The sequence below is a fragment of the Prunus avium genome, chromosome 2, assembly GCF_965620075.1.
Source record: "Prunus avium chromosome 2, drPruAviu1.hap1.1, whole genome shotgun sequence".
Taxonomy (NCBI): domain Eukaryota; kingdom Viridiplantae; phylum Streptophyta; class Magnoliopsida; order Rosales; family Rosaceae; genus Prunus; species Prunus avium.
Window position 1 is genome coordinate 5,338,681 of NC_142285.1, and position 13,111 is coordinate 5,351,791.

Genomic DNA, 13,111 nt, shown 5'->3' on the forward strand with positions numbered 1-13,111 from the left:
ATTTTGGTATAAATTTATAATTTATAATATAAAATAATTATTAAAAAAAAAAGGGTGCCTAGGCCCCGATTACTCCTCTAGGCTCTAGGCCCATGCCTAGCGCCCACTTACTACCTAGGGATTTTTCGAACTTATATTAAAAAAAGAAAAGCATATATATGAAAATGTTGTATCATAAAATACAAATGGGACATATAAAAATATTTTCTTTTTATGAAATATTTTCATAAGTCTTATGTGTATTAGATTGTACGCCACACAGTAGGGGCAGAGCTATAGCAAGGCCTGTCGTGGCCCTAGGCCCCCATTTAATTTTCAATCTATTGTAATATATTATAAAATAGATGATACAGCAATATCATTACTGCAATTAGATTTGTGTTGACCCTCTCAGTTGAAGATGAAAAACCTATGTGGAAGTGACTTTGAAATTTTTGCCCCTTCATGCTAAGAATCCTAGCTCCGCCATTGCCAGACAATTGGTGTACCTATGAAATTGACAGAAAATGCATTTTCTAGTCTAAGTGTGAATCCTAGGGATCAATCAAACACAGGTCAACCTGGAAGTTCAAAGTCTAAGAAGAACTGGAAACCACAGAAATGGAAGAAATGGGATGCAAAGTCTGAGAACAATTCCAAGAAGGAAAACCAGAATGAAGGAGCAAAGGGTCCTTGCAAAACATGTGACAAGCTTCACTATGGTGCTTGTTGGTTCAAAGGCAAGCCTAAATGCTACAAATGTGATAGGTTTGGTCATCTGGCAAAGGATTGCAAAGGCAAACCAGCTCAGCTAACTATGCAATACATAAGGAGGAAGAAGGTACAATGTTTTATGCATGTCATTCTGCTTCTGTGGTGAAAAATAATGATGTGTGGTATTTGGATAGTGCTTGTAGCAATCACATGACCTCACATGAATCCCTTCTAATCAATGTTGATACAAATGTCATTGGAAAGGTAAAAATGGGCACAGGAGATTTGGTGCAGGCCACTGGTAAAGGTACCTTAGTGATTGACACTGAATTTAGGCCTAGATACATTAAGGAAGTCATGCTTGTACCAGGGGTGGATGAAAATCTACTCAGTGTTGGTCAGATGGTGGAACATGGATCTTCCTTGATTTTGGGAAACTCAATGGTGGAGGTATTTGATGACAGCTCAATGGAACACTTGGTTGCTAAAGTTCCAATGATAGGGAATAGATGTTTTCCACTCTCTCTGAAATATGTGAATTATGTGGCTATGAAGGCAACTGTTGTAGATACTATTTGGTGTTGGCTTAGGAGGTTTGGTCATCTCAATCTGCAGAGCTTGAAATTGTTACAACAAAAGGAAATGGTTTATGGACTGCCAGAAACTGGGAATGCATAGGGAATTTGCTAAGGTTGTGCTGTCACATCCCGAGATCGGCTTCGCCGTAGCACAATATTGTTCGCTTTGGGCCCCCCTCTCTGCCCTCACGGTTTTGTTTCTAGGAGCTCACGAGCAACTTCCCGGTGGGTCACCCATCCTGGGATTGCTCTGGCCCCAACTTGCTTAACTTCGGAGTTCCCATGACTCCTAAGCTAGTGAGCTCTCAAAAGACCTCGTGCTAGATGGAGGCAGGCATGTACATATAAGGCACATGATCGGTGCATATTTACATATCATTTTGTACCCTTCTAGCTTATGATTTGGTTATGTTTTTTTTAGTTAAACTTGTGCTTTTAATCCTTTTTGTGTTTATCTTTCAGTTCATTGAGCTTTAGGTAATAATGATGGCTTTAGAGAGCATAATTCATGCAATTCAAGCATGTTAAGGCTTAATTTGGATGAATGGATGAAGAGCTTAAAGACAAACTCATTTTGGCTACAGCCCCCTGCCAGTCCAGTTCCGTAGGTCATATTGCAAGCTTTGTTTCAACAACCTACATAGCTCGAATGATGCCACATTCTTCATGAAAGTTGTTCCAATTGGTGTGTCCTATAACATATCCAAAATTCAGCCCCATTGGATAAATCTGGAGTCCGTTACCTAGCAAACACAGAACCATGCTCAGGATGGATCTTATCAGCGCGGAAAATGAGTTAGAAATTTGTTTCGGCCTTAACTTCTTCCTCCGACCTTGGATTGGCCCAAATAACATATGGCTGGAAAGAAGACATTCTGAACTTCAATTTAGAGTGCTTAAAGTCCTAATTGGATTAAGGGAAGCCCAAGTTGTAAGCCCTTGAAGTTGCTGGTCATGCTGACCTCAGCATGTGCTGGTTGGATGCTTGGTCATGGTGAGCTAGGTATGAGCTATCATTTCTGGTTGGAAGCTTGGTCATGGTGACATGAAGATGAGCTAGGGCTGCTGGTGGGATCTATTGGTGAAGTGCATCAACCAATTCAAGATTTTCTAATACAAGTGCATCACCCAATTTAGATTTTCTAATACAAGTGCATCAACCATTTCAGATTTTATAAAACAAGTGTTGTATGCATTAGCCATATTGAATTCAGATTTTCACTTCCTCTAGGCCTATAAATAGGGATGTTCTCTAAGCTTGTAAACACACCCCAAGGGGGGGAGCTCTCAAACACTTCTCTAGAGCTCCCTTCCCTTCTCTCCCTCAAATTCTCTTAGTTTTCCTTTCTAGTTTTCAATTGTTATAATGAGATCTTTGTGCTAAAATTCTCCTTAAGTTTTTCTTAGTTCCACTTTACTTTTCATTATGTAAATTCTTTTCTTTAGTTTCAAGTTTGATTAGTTTCCAAGTTTCAATTATGGTTTTTGTTCTTATTCATTATGCTTATAAGTTAATATGCTAGTTTGAATGATTGATCACCATTTAGGCTTGCATGTTAGCTATCTTGGTTTGAATTAAGAGTATACACCATGCTTTAATTCGAATTGAACTATGAATAGGAAGAGTATGTATGGACATTCGACAACAGGGATTAGATACATACTTGGTTGTTTAAATTGTTCTTCTATGCTTAATGGGTTCCTAATGCTTAATTTTAGGTTAGACAACAAATGATCAAATTAGGGAATTAGGAACACAAGGTTATGACCACACACCATGGCTTAATCATACTTTAGCTAGAATCAATCCATTAATCTAATTGAACTTGGGAACTTATTTGCTTGAGGTATTTCCTTTTTCTTGTTTTATTTATTTCCTTTTTTTTCATTTCTGTTTTGTGTAGGAGAAATGAATGGGATCATTCAATCACCAATCCTCGTGGGATCGACCTCGCACTTACATACGCTATACTACCGAACGGCTCGTGCACTTGCGAGTATCACAAGTTGAGGATGCAACTGAATCCATTTTGGTGCAGCTGTATCTACACAACAAGTTTTTGGCGCCGTTGCCGGGGATCGGTAACATTGTTTGATTCTATTTGGCTTTCCTACTTTAATTTTTTTTTTGTTAACTGGACAATTTCAAGTTTTAAAGTTAATGACGTTAATGGACAATTTGTGTTTGTAGTCCAACAGAAAAGGACAATTGCCCAACAAGCAAGAGAACTGGGTTTAAGTCCCAGCTTACACAACCCATTGGTGCTTGTTGCTTTGAAGCATGGAATTGGACTTGTGTTGATTTTTCCTTTTCATTTTTAGTTTTTTTTTTATATTTCATAATCCTTTAATTCCGTTTCAAGTTTTTGTGTGTGTTTGTTTTAGCAATGTAAATAGCTCAATAAAAATGGAGAGAGATGGCAACTTCAAAGATAGGAAGTGTGGAGTAGTGAGAGAAGTCGCGACCTCCAATGCATCACGCTCGACCTAATCGCTTCAAGGGGAAGTATTTCGATCCTTTCTCTTTACTTGTTTTGTTTTTATTTTAGTAATTTTAAGTTTATGTTTCTTTTATATAAAAAAAAAAATTAAAAAGATTTTTTATATGAGCTGACTCGTGGTAACTCCAGTGAGCGTCTCCGTCAATACAGTGTCTAGGAGTTCTTTAGGCGACACCTTCGGTGTCTAAGAAGTTTGGGTTTTAAGCGGGACCATTGTGACCCCTCCAACCTTCCCGGATCCCCTGGCTGTGTTTTCTGAGGCCCTTAACTGGTCATCCTTGAGTTACTTGTATATTTGTGTGTTTTAATAAATTTAAAAAAAAATATTCAATTTGCAATTTGAAACCTCTCGTTTTTCTTTTCTGTTTCTTTTCTTTGAGTCATTTTCAGTTTTCCTTCCCACACCAATGATAAATCTTGAGTCTAACTTCTAATATGGCTCTTAGGAATTTGATAAGCATTGTGTTAGGTCTGAATCTTATTCTTTTGCTAGCTAAGTCTCACATAATTATGCTTGAGCTTTCTATGCACTTTAGCCATGATTATACAACTCTTGCATGTCTTACCCAATTGTATGCATTTTTTGCTTGTGTGATTCACTGGAATGTCAAGTTTATAACTAAGATATGATTTAGGCCATCTTTGTTAAGCCTCTTTCTTTTTCCTCCATCAACCCATACAATACATATTCCCTTGTAAACCCTTTTGTGCCCAAACACTTAGCCATTTCTTTCTATCACCTTATCATCCATTAAACATCCTACCATCTAGGGGACATGTAGAGTATGATTGTATTTGAGATTGTAATGTATTCAAGGCAATAAATGAGCTATAAAAAAAAAATCAAAAGAAAAAGAGAAAAGAAGTGTGGCCAATGTAGTCACGACCCTAGGGTGATATAAGGAGAAATCAAGGTGATCTAGGGTAAAGAGCCGCAAAATTGGGCCAAATTTTATACAAAGTGTGTAAATGTCAAAATCAAATTTTGAAGTGATTCAATTGCAAAATCTGGTATTGTGAGCTTTTCAAATTATGTGCCTTACATTTCAAATGTCAATGATCTTGTTTATATGACATGCTCTACTTTGTTCCTTAGACTTTGTATTTCAATATCCATTCCTTTTCTAACCATTACATTACATCCATGAGTAAAGTCCTATTGATTTTGGTTTAGCTTGGCAAACTTGTGTTCATTCTTGCAAGAATTCATATCGTTGTTTGAGAAGCATGAGTTGTATCTTCATGGCTACTTCACACACACACCTTGAGCATGATTTTTGTGAGATTGTGGTAGCACTTGAATAATGTTTAGAACTTCCTTAGTGCTTGTTTTGTTCCTTGTTGAGCCATGTCTACGAAGTTAAAATTTCTGTCTGGTTGGAAGGTTAACGTTTTTGTATTTTGTTTTGTTTTGTTTTGCTTAAGGACTAACAAATCTATTAAGTTTTCTAACCATTTTGTTTTGTAGAGTTAGAAAAACGTTTGTGGGTATCGTATCTGTTAAACCCTCAGGAGACACAACTCCTCCTACTAGGGATGCCTAGAGGTTTAAAGGCTTGTTGCATACGCCCAATGCAATCGAGTTACCTACGAAAGTGGTCTAGTTAACTTCTTATTTTGTTTTATTTTTCTTCGTTTTCCTTTTGTTTTGCTCGAGGACTAGCAAAATCTAGGTTTGGGGGTATTTGATCGGTGCATATTTACATATCATTTTGTACCCTTCTAGCTTATGATTTGGTTATGTTTTTTTTAGTTAAACTTGTGCTTTTAATCCTTTTTGTGTTTATCTTTCAGTTCATTGAGCTTTAGGTAATAATGATGGCTTTAGAGAGCATAATTCATGCAATTCAAGCATGTTAAGGCTTAATTTGGATGAATGGATGAAGAGCTTAAAGACAAACTCATTTTGGCTACAGCCCCCTGCCAGTCCAGTTCCGTAGGTCATATTGCAAGCTTTGTTTCAACCACCTACATAGCTCGAATGAGGCCACATTCTTCATGAAAGTTGTTCCAATTGGTGTGTCCTATAACATATCCAAAATTCAGCCCCATTGGATAAATCTGGAGTCCGTTACCTAGCAAACACAGAACCATGCTCAGGATGGATCTTATCAGCGCGGAAAATGAGTTAGAAATTTGTTTCGGCCTTAACTTCTTCCTCCGACCTTGGATTGGCCCAAATAACATATGGCTGGAAAGAAGACATTTTGAACTTCAATTTAGAGTGCTTAAAGTCCTAATTTGATTAAGGGAAGCCCAAGTTGTAAGCCCTTGAAGTTGCTGGTCATGCTGACCTCAGCATGTGCTGGTTGGATGCTTGGTCATGGTGAGCTAGGTATGAGCTATCATTTCTAGTTGGAAGCTTGGTCATGGTGACATGAAGATGAGCTAGGGCTGCTGGTGGGATCTATTGGTGAAGTGCATCAACCAATTCAAGATTTTCTAATACAAGTGCATCACCCAATTTAGATTTTCTAATACAAGTGCATCAACCATTTCAGATTTTATAAAACAAGTGTTGTATGCATTAGCCATATTGAATTCAGATTTTCACTTCCTCTAGGCCTATAAATAGGGATGTTCTCTAAGCTTGTAAACACACCCCAAGGGGGGGAGCTCTCAAACACTTCTCTAGAGCTCCCTTCCCTTCTCTCCCTCAAATTCTCTTAGTTTTCCTTTCTAGTTTTCAATTGTTATAATGAGATCTTTGTGCTAAAATTCTCCTTAAGTTTTTCTTAGTTCCACTTTACTTTTCATTATGTAAATTCTTTTCTTTAGTTTCAAGTTTGATTAGTTTCCAAGTTTCAATTATGGTTTTTGTTCTTATTCATTATGCTTATAAGTTAATATGCTAGTTTGAATGATTGATCACCATTTAGGCTTGCATGTTAGCTATCTTGGTTTGAATTAAGAGTATACACCATGCTTTAATTCGAATTGAACTATGAATAGGAAGAGTATGTATGGACATTCGACAACAGGGATTAGATACATACTTGGTTGTTTAAATTGTTCTTCTATGCTTAATGGGTTCCTAATGCTTAATTTTAGGTTAGACAACAAATGATCAAATTAGGGAATTAGGAACACAAGGTTATGACCACACACCATGGCTTAATCATACTTTAGCTAGAATCAATCCATTAATCTAATTGAACTTGGGAACTTATTTGCTTGAGGTATTTCCTTTTTCTTGTTTTATTTATTTCCTTTTTTTTCATTTCTGTTTTGTGTAGGAGAAATGAATGGGATCATTCAATCACCAATCCTCGTGGGATCGACCTCGCACTTACATACGCTATACTACCGAACGGCTCGTGCACTTGCGAGTATCACAAGTTGAGGATGCAACTGAATCCATTTTGGTGCAGCTGTATCTACACAACAGCACATCACCCCCTCTCCGTTGGTTGATGTGGGATGTTACATGTGCAATGGGGAAAGCACATAGAGAATCATTTGGTAAAGAGAAAACTTGGAGAGCAAGTGAGCCATTGGAACTCATCCACTCAATGTTTGTGGACCACAACTATTTGTGGAAACAGATACTTCTTGACTTTTATTGATGATTGCACTAGAATGTGTTAGGTGTATTTCATGTAGTACAAGTCTAAAGTGTTCAGTATTTTCAAAAAATTTAAGGCTATGGTGGAGCTACAAAGTGGCAACAATATCAAAAGGCTTAGAAGTGATAGAGGAGGAGAGTATACCTCACTTGAATTTTTGAAGTTCTGTGAAGATGTAGGCATGGAAAGGCAACTCACTGTGGCTTACTCACCTCAGCAAAATGGGGTTGCTGAGAGGAAAAACAAGACCATTGTTGAAATGAGTAAGGCAATGATGAATGAGAAGAGGCTTCCATTTAAATTCTGGGGAGAGGTAGTGAATATTGATGTCTACATTCAAAATGGGTGTCCCACAAAAGCTTTGCATAATTCAACCCCATTTGAAGCTTTTAGTGGAAGGAAGCTAGGAGTCAAACATTTGAAGATATTTGGCTCTATATGCTTTTGTCATGTGCCTAGTCAGTTGAGATCAAAACTAGAGGATTCGGCTATCAAATGCATTTTTATTGGCTATGGAAAATGTGAGAAAGGTTATAGAGTGTATAATCTGCATACTAATAAAATTGCAGTTTCTAGAAGTGTGATTTTTGATGAAGGATCTTTCTGGAATTGGGAGAAGCAGAATGTGGAACATGTCACAGTTCCCATGAGTTTTGAAGAGCATCCTAGTGCTACTGAAGAAGAATATGAAGTTACAACTTCATCTACACCAGAAACTCATATTGGAAATGACTCTGGAGCAATTGAGAAAATTTCAGGCTCTACTAATGCTTGCTCACAAAGTGAATCACCAAGTTCTACTCCTGTGAAGCTCAAAGATATAACTGAGATTTATGCTCGATGCAATATGAGCATCATTGAGCCAGAAAATTTTGAAGAAGCCTCAAGGGACAAAGCTTGGCAACAAGCAATGGAAGCAGAGATGGAAATAATTAAGAAGAATGAGACTTGGGAACTAGTTGATAGACCTAGTGAAAAACCTGTAATTGGTATTAAATGGGTGTATAAAACCAAATTGAATCTTGATGGTTCAATTCAGAAGCACAAAGCTAGGTTGGTGGTCAAGGGCTATGCACAAAAGCCTGGAATCGATTTCAATGAGATATTTTCTCCTGTGGCTAGATTAGACACTATCAGGACTCTCATAGCTTTGGCAGCTCAAAAGGGTTGGAAGCCATATCAATTAGATGTCAAATCTGCCTTTCTAAATGGTGTGCTTAAGGAGAAAGTATATGTGGATCAGCCTGATGGTTTTGTGGTTAAACACTATGAGGATAAGGTATACAAATTGAAGAAAGCCTTGTATGGTTTGAAATAGGCACCAAGGGCCTGGTATGAAGAAATCAATGCTTATCTCATCAGTTGTGGGTATGTCAGAAGCACAAGTGAGGCAACATTGTATTGCAAGACCAAGGAGGATTCAGGAACACTAATTGTCTCAATTTAGGTTGATGACATAGTGTATATAGGCAGTAGTGAGGAGCTTATTGCTGAATTCAAATCAGAAATGATGAGAAGGTATGAAATGACTGATCTGGGACTTCTATATCATTTTCTTGGAATGACTGTGATTCAAACTGAACACAGCATCTTCATTAGTCAAAAGAAATATGCATTGACTTTATTGAATAAGTTTGGGTTACACTAATGCAAGCCTGTTAGTATTCCTTTAGTGACAAGTGCGAAGTTATGCAAAGATGACGGTAGTGAACCTGCATATGAGAATCAATACAGATAAATTGTGGGGAGTCTATTGTACCTAACTGCTACAAGGCTAGACATAATGTTTGCAGCTAGTCTTTTGGCAAGGTTTATGCATTGTCCTACCAAGAAGCACTACGGGACAACAAAAAGGGTTTTGAGGTACATACAAGGGACAATAGACTATGGTATTGAATATCAGAAAGGCAATGAGGCTATACTAATAGGATATTGTGACAATGACTGGAGTGGAAGTCAAGATGACATGAAGAGCACCTCAGGTTATGCGTTTGGAAGTGGTGTGTTTTCTTGGGCATCAGTCAAGCAACATAGTGACGCTCTCTCCACAGCTAAAGCTGAGTATGTTAGTGCAAGTGAAGCAACTACTCAGGCTATATGGTCGAGATTTGTGCTTAAGGATTTTGGAGAATTGCAGACATAAGCAACTCCATTGATGGTAGATAACACCTCTGCCATTACAATAACCAGAAATCCTGTTTTCCTTCAAAAGACCAAGCATATCAATCACATATATCACTTCATCCGAGATGCTTTACAAGAAGGTGTAGTGGATTTGAGATACTGAAAATCTAAAGAGCAAGTGGCTGATATCTTCACAAAAGCTCTGCCTAAGGATTCATTCAACTATTTGAGAGGACTGCTAGGAGTTAAACCAGTTAACAATTTAGAAGGGAATGTTGAAATGTAAATTATTCCCTAGTTTAATCCTTAGCTAGACAGGTGTAAGGCTTAGATGCCATCACACATTGTAGGACTTATATGTCCTAGTTTTATGCCAAGTGTACAGCTCATATTGCTAACACAATTGTAAGGCTAGATTTGTTTTCATTTCTTGTAAACGGTATATTTCCGTTGGAATGAAATCAACGTGTGTGTGTGTGTGTGTGCATTGCTATGTTCAATGCTCAGCAACAGACTCTCTCTCTCACACAACGTCCCTCTCATTCTCTGCAACTATTTCATAGTCTTCTTTCCCAAGAAAACCTCTGCTATTGAAATCTCAACAATAGCAACATCTCTTTACATGCTTCAGTCTGGAAAAGTCCCCAAACACTGGCAAACAAATTATTCATGCAACGTGATACTGAATGTTTAGTGTCACGCCTGACAATTGTTCCCATGGTATTATCAAGAAACTCAAGAGAACATCAATAAAATCTTCATCAGACTCTACGAAGATAATTTTGTTGCTCCTCTTGTCCACCACGGCCTGCAAGCTTATAATATTCTTCACAGTTTTATCAGCCATTTATAATGTAAGAAAGTAAAAAGCGGTAAGTTGTTTTCCTGCTTAAACATGAAAGGACTTCAAAATATAATTCAAGTATGGCGAAAGAGAGACAAAATTTTGTAGAATTAATAGCTTGAAAAACAGATCAGAGCTTGAGCAAATAACAAGTACATAATTCAAATCTAAAACCAGTGACTAACATTTTTATCAACATGGCTAGTCTGATCCTAAGTTACGTAGTCCATGAGGAGATTTTGAATGAATAACGTTTTGGGAAAGCTTCATGAAATTCACCAGGTCTTTCTCAGTAAATTTGCAGGTCGGCTTTTCCATTTCTGTTTTATATTAATCTATCTTCTAATTAAAGTGAAATTAATATAACTAGTGGGAATAGAAAATTAGGCATTGATCGACAGGTTCTTCTGTGTAGGAAATGAAAAGAAACATCCCGTTTCACTGTAACCTGAAGATTCCAATCTCTTAAACTAAGAATAGCATTCATAAATAAGAATAATACAATTCCGAGAAGAGAAAAAAGCAAATAGCCTACATAAGATGCATCAGGTCAGTCATGAAGCAAAATTCCATTAAAATATAAGAAAAAAGAAATATCCACCTCTACTAGCACTTGAACTGGTGAGTAATATCTGTAGCACTGACATAAGAAAGTACAAACACATAATAAACCATGTACTGGAGTTCCAGTTTGTAGAAACACGAGAAGCATCGGATAGAGCAGAGTCGCCAAGAAAAGAAACCACCAAAAGACACAAACCCTGAAACAATTAAAGGTATGTTCGCGCGGCTATACTTGTTTTGACAAGTGAGAGCCCAGGCGCTAGACAGGTCTCCTTTTTACCTTATAAATCATATAGCCTCGCGACTTTACTACGGAGTTTTTTTTTTACAAAAATAGTATAGCCGCGCCGCTATACCTGTTTTGACACGTGGTTGCCCACTCACTAGGTGGGTTCCTTTTTTTCTATAAATCGTATAGCTGCACTCTCGGATTTTTTTCAAAATAGTGTAGCCGTGCGGCTTTACTACGGTATTTTTTTTATTAAAAAATTGCATAGCCACTTGGCTATACCGTTTTTGGACATTTTTAAACAGGTGGGCACCTAATCGCTAGACAGGCGCCTAGACGCTAGGCGGGTCCCCTTTTTTTCTATAAATATTCTTTTTGTTGTTTAATTAAATTATTACAATAATATTGATTGATGTTCCTCAAACAAGTTTCACTCGAGAGAATGAGCTAGATCAAAATCAAACATACCCATCAAAAAAGAAGAAAAAATTGAACTCTCAAATTGATTTACTCTGAAATTTCTCTCTCTTCAATATATGCACTAGATATGTTGAAACTAGTCAATTAATAGTAATAACGTATAAACTAATGCAACTAGAAGAGTACTTTTTTTATTATTATTTTTTAAATAAAAGGTATATAATATATTTAAAATACATACATACGTGTACAATACGAGTATTAAAAGTGAAAATGCTAAATTCTTTATATGGGTAATAACTCTGAAAAAGTAAAGACTCAAAAGGATAGACTCGGGTAATGGCCTAATAGTAATGGGTAATACTCTAAACTATCAATAAACAAAAATCGGGGAAAAACAATTTTTTAAAAAAGATCACAGTATTTGTTTAAAGAGTATAGCCATGGGGAGCCGCGGGGCTATACTATACCAAAAAAAAAAAAAAAAAATTACAAAAAAGAGCACCAGTAAGTGGTTCAAATTCGTGTAAAAACCGTATAGCCATCCGGCTATATTCTGTAAGTATATTATTTTTAAAAGGTGTAAAGCTGTGCGGCTATAATATTTATAAATAAATAAAAATAGAGGACCCGCCTACGGCGGAGTGGCGACGTGTCAAAAGTAGTATAGCTTTTTAAATGAAAACCATAGTATAGTCGCCGGCTATACTCTTTAAGTATATTAGAATTAAAAGGATTATACCTGCGCGGCTATATTATTTATTAAAAAACATTTTTTTTAAAAGGACCCTTCTAGTTGCATTAGTTTATACTTTGTAGATATTAATTTGCTAGTTTCAATATATATACTTTATAGATTTAAATATTTTTAAATATATTATTTTTATTCAATATTATGCGAAAATTATATGTATAATACATGAATTTTATGTGTATTATTGAAGAAAACTAAGTGTATTAAACATGAAAAACACATACATACATGCACAATACAAGTATTAAAAGTGAAAATGCTAAATTCTTTATATGTGTCATAACCCTGGAAAAGTAAAAACTCAAAAGGGGACAATAAAGACTACGTAATGGCCTAATTGTAATGGATAATGCTCATCGATAGACAATGCAACACATGCCTAGAAATTCACTAAACCATCTCTAACATAAGCAACCATAAACTTAAAAGGAAAAAATACATTTTTTTTCTTTTTGGGTACGAGGAGACTAAAAGTCACTAAACCAAAAACACCAACCGAAACATTACATAGACTGAATTTATTGCAAAGACCTTCACTGCACTGAAACAAGAAGACTAATATATTGACAAAATTATTTTCCTTCAAGCATTCTGAAACCGGCACCAGCATTGATGATAAACATGCTAATCAAGGTCTGCCTTGTTAACAACATATTTTCATGGCGTCACAATTCTGCCATCGACAATAAAATTTCTAAAAATCAAGACATTTTTAGACCAAAGATATGTTAACTTTTAAGAATTACCTTAGGATAATTGCACCAAAAGTTTAAAAAAAAAAAAAAAACAATCCACAATAAAAAGCAAAAACTACAGTGTAGTTATTATTTTATAACAA

General features: G+C 36.4%; 1 pseudogene; it reads left to right on the forward strand.

The window, feature by feature from the left end:
• The first annotated feature begins 9,121 nt into the window (after positions 1–9,121).
• On the forward strand, positions 9,122–9,481 carry LOC148296325 (secreted RxLR effector protein 161 pseudogene; annotated as a pseudogene).
• Positions 9,482–13,111: the final 3,630 nt, after the last annotated feature.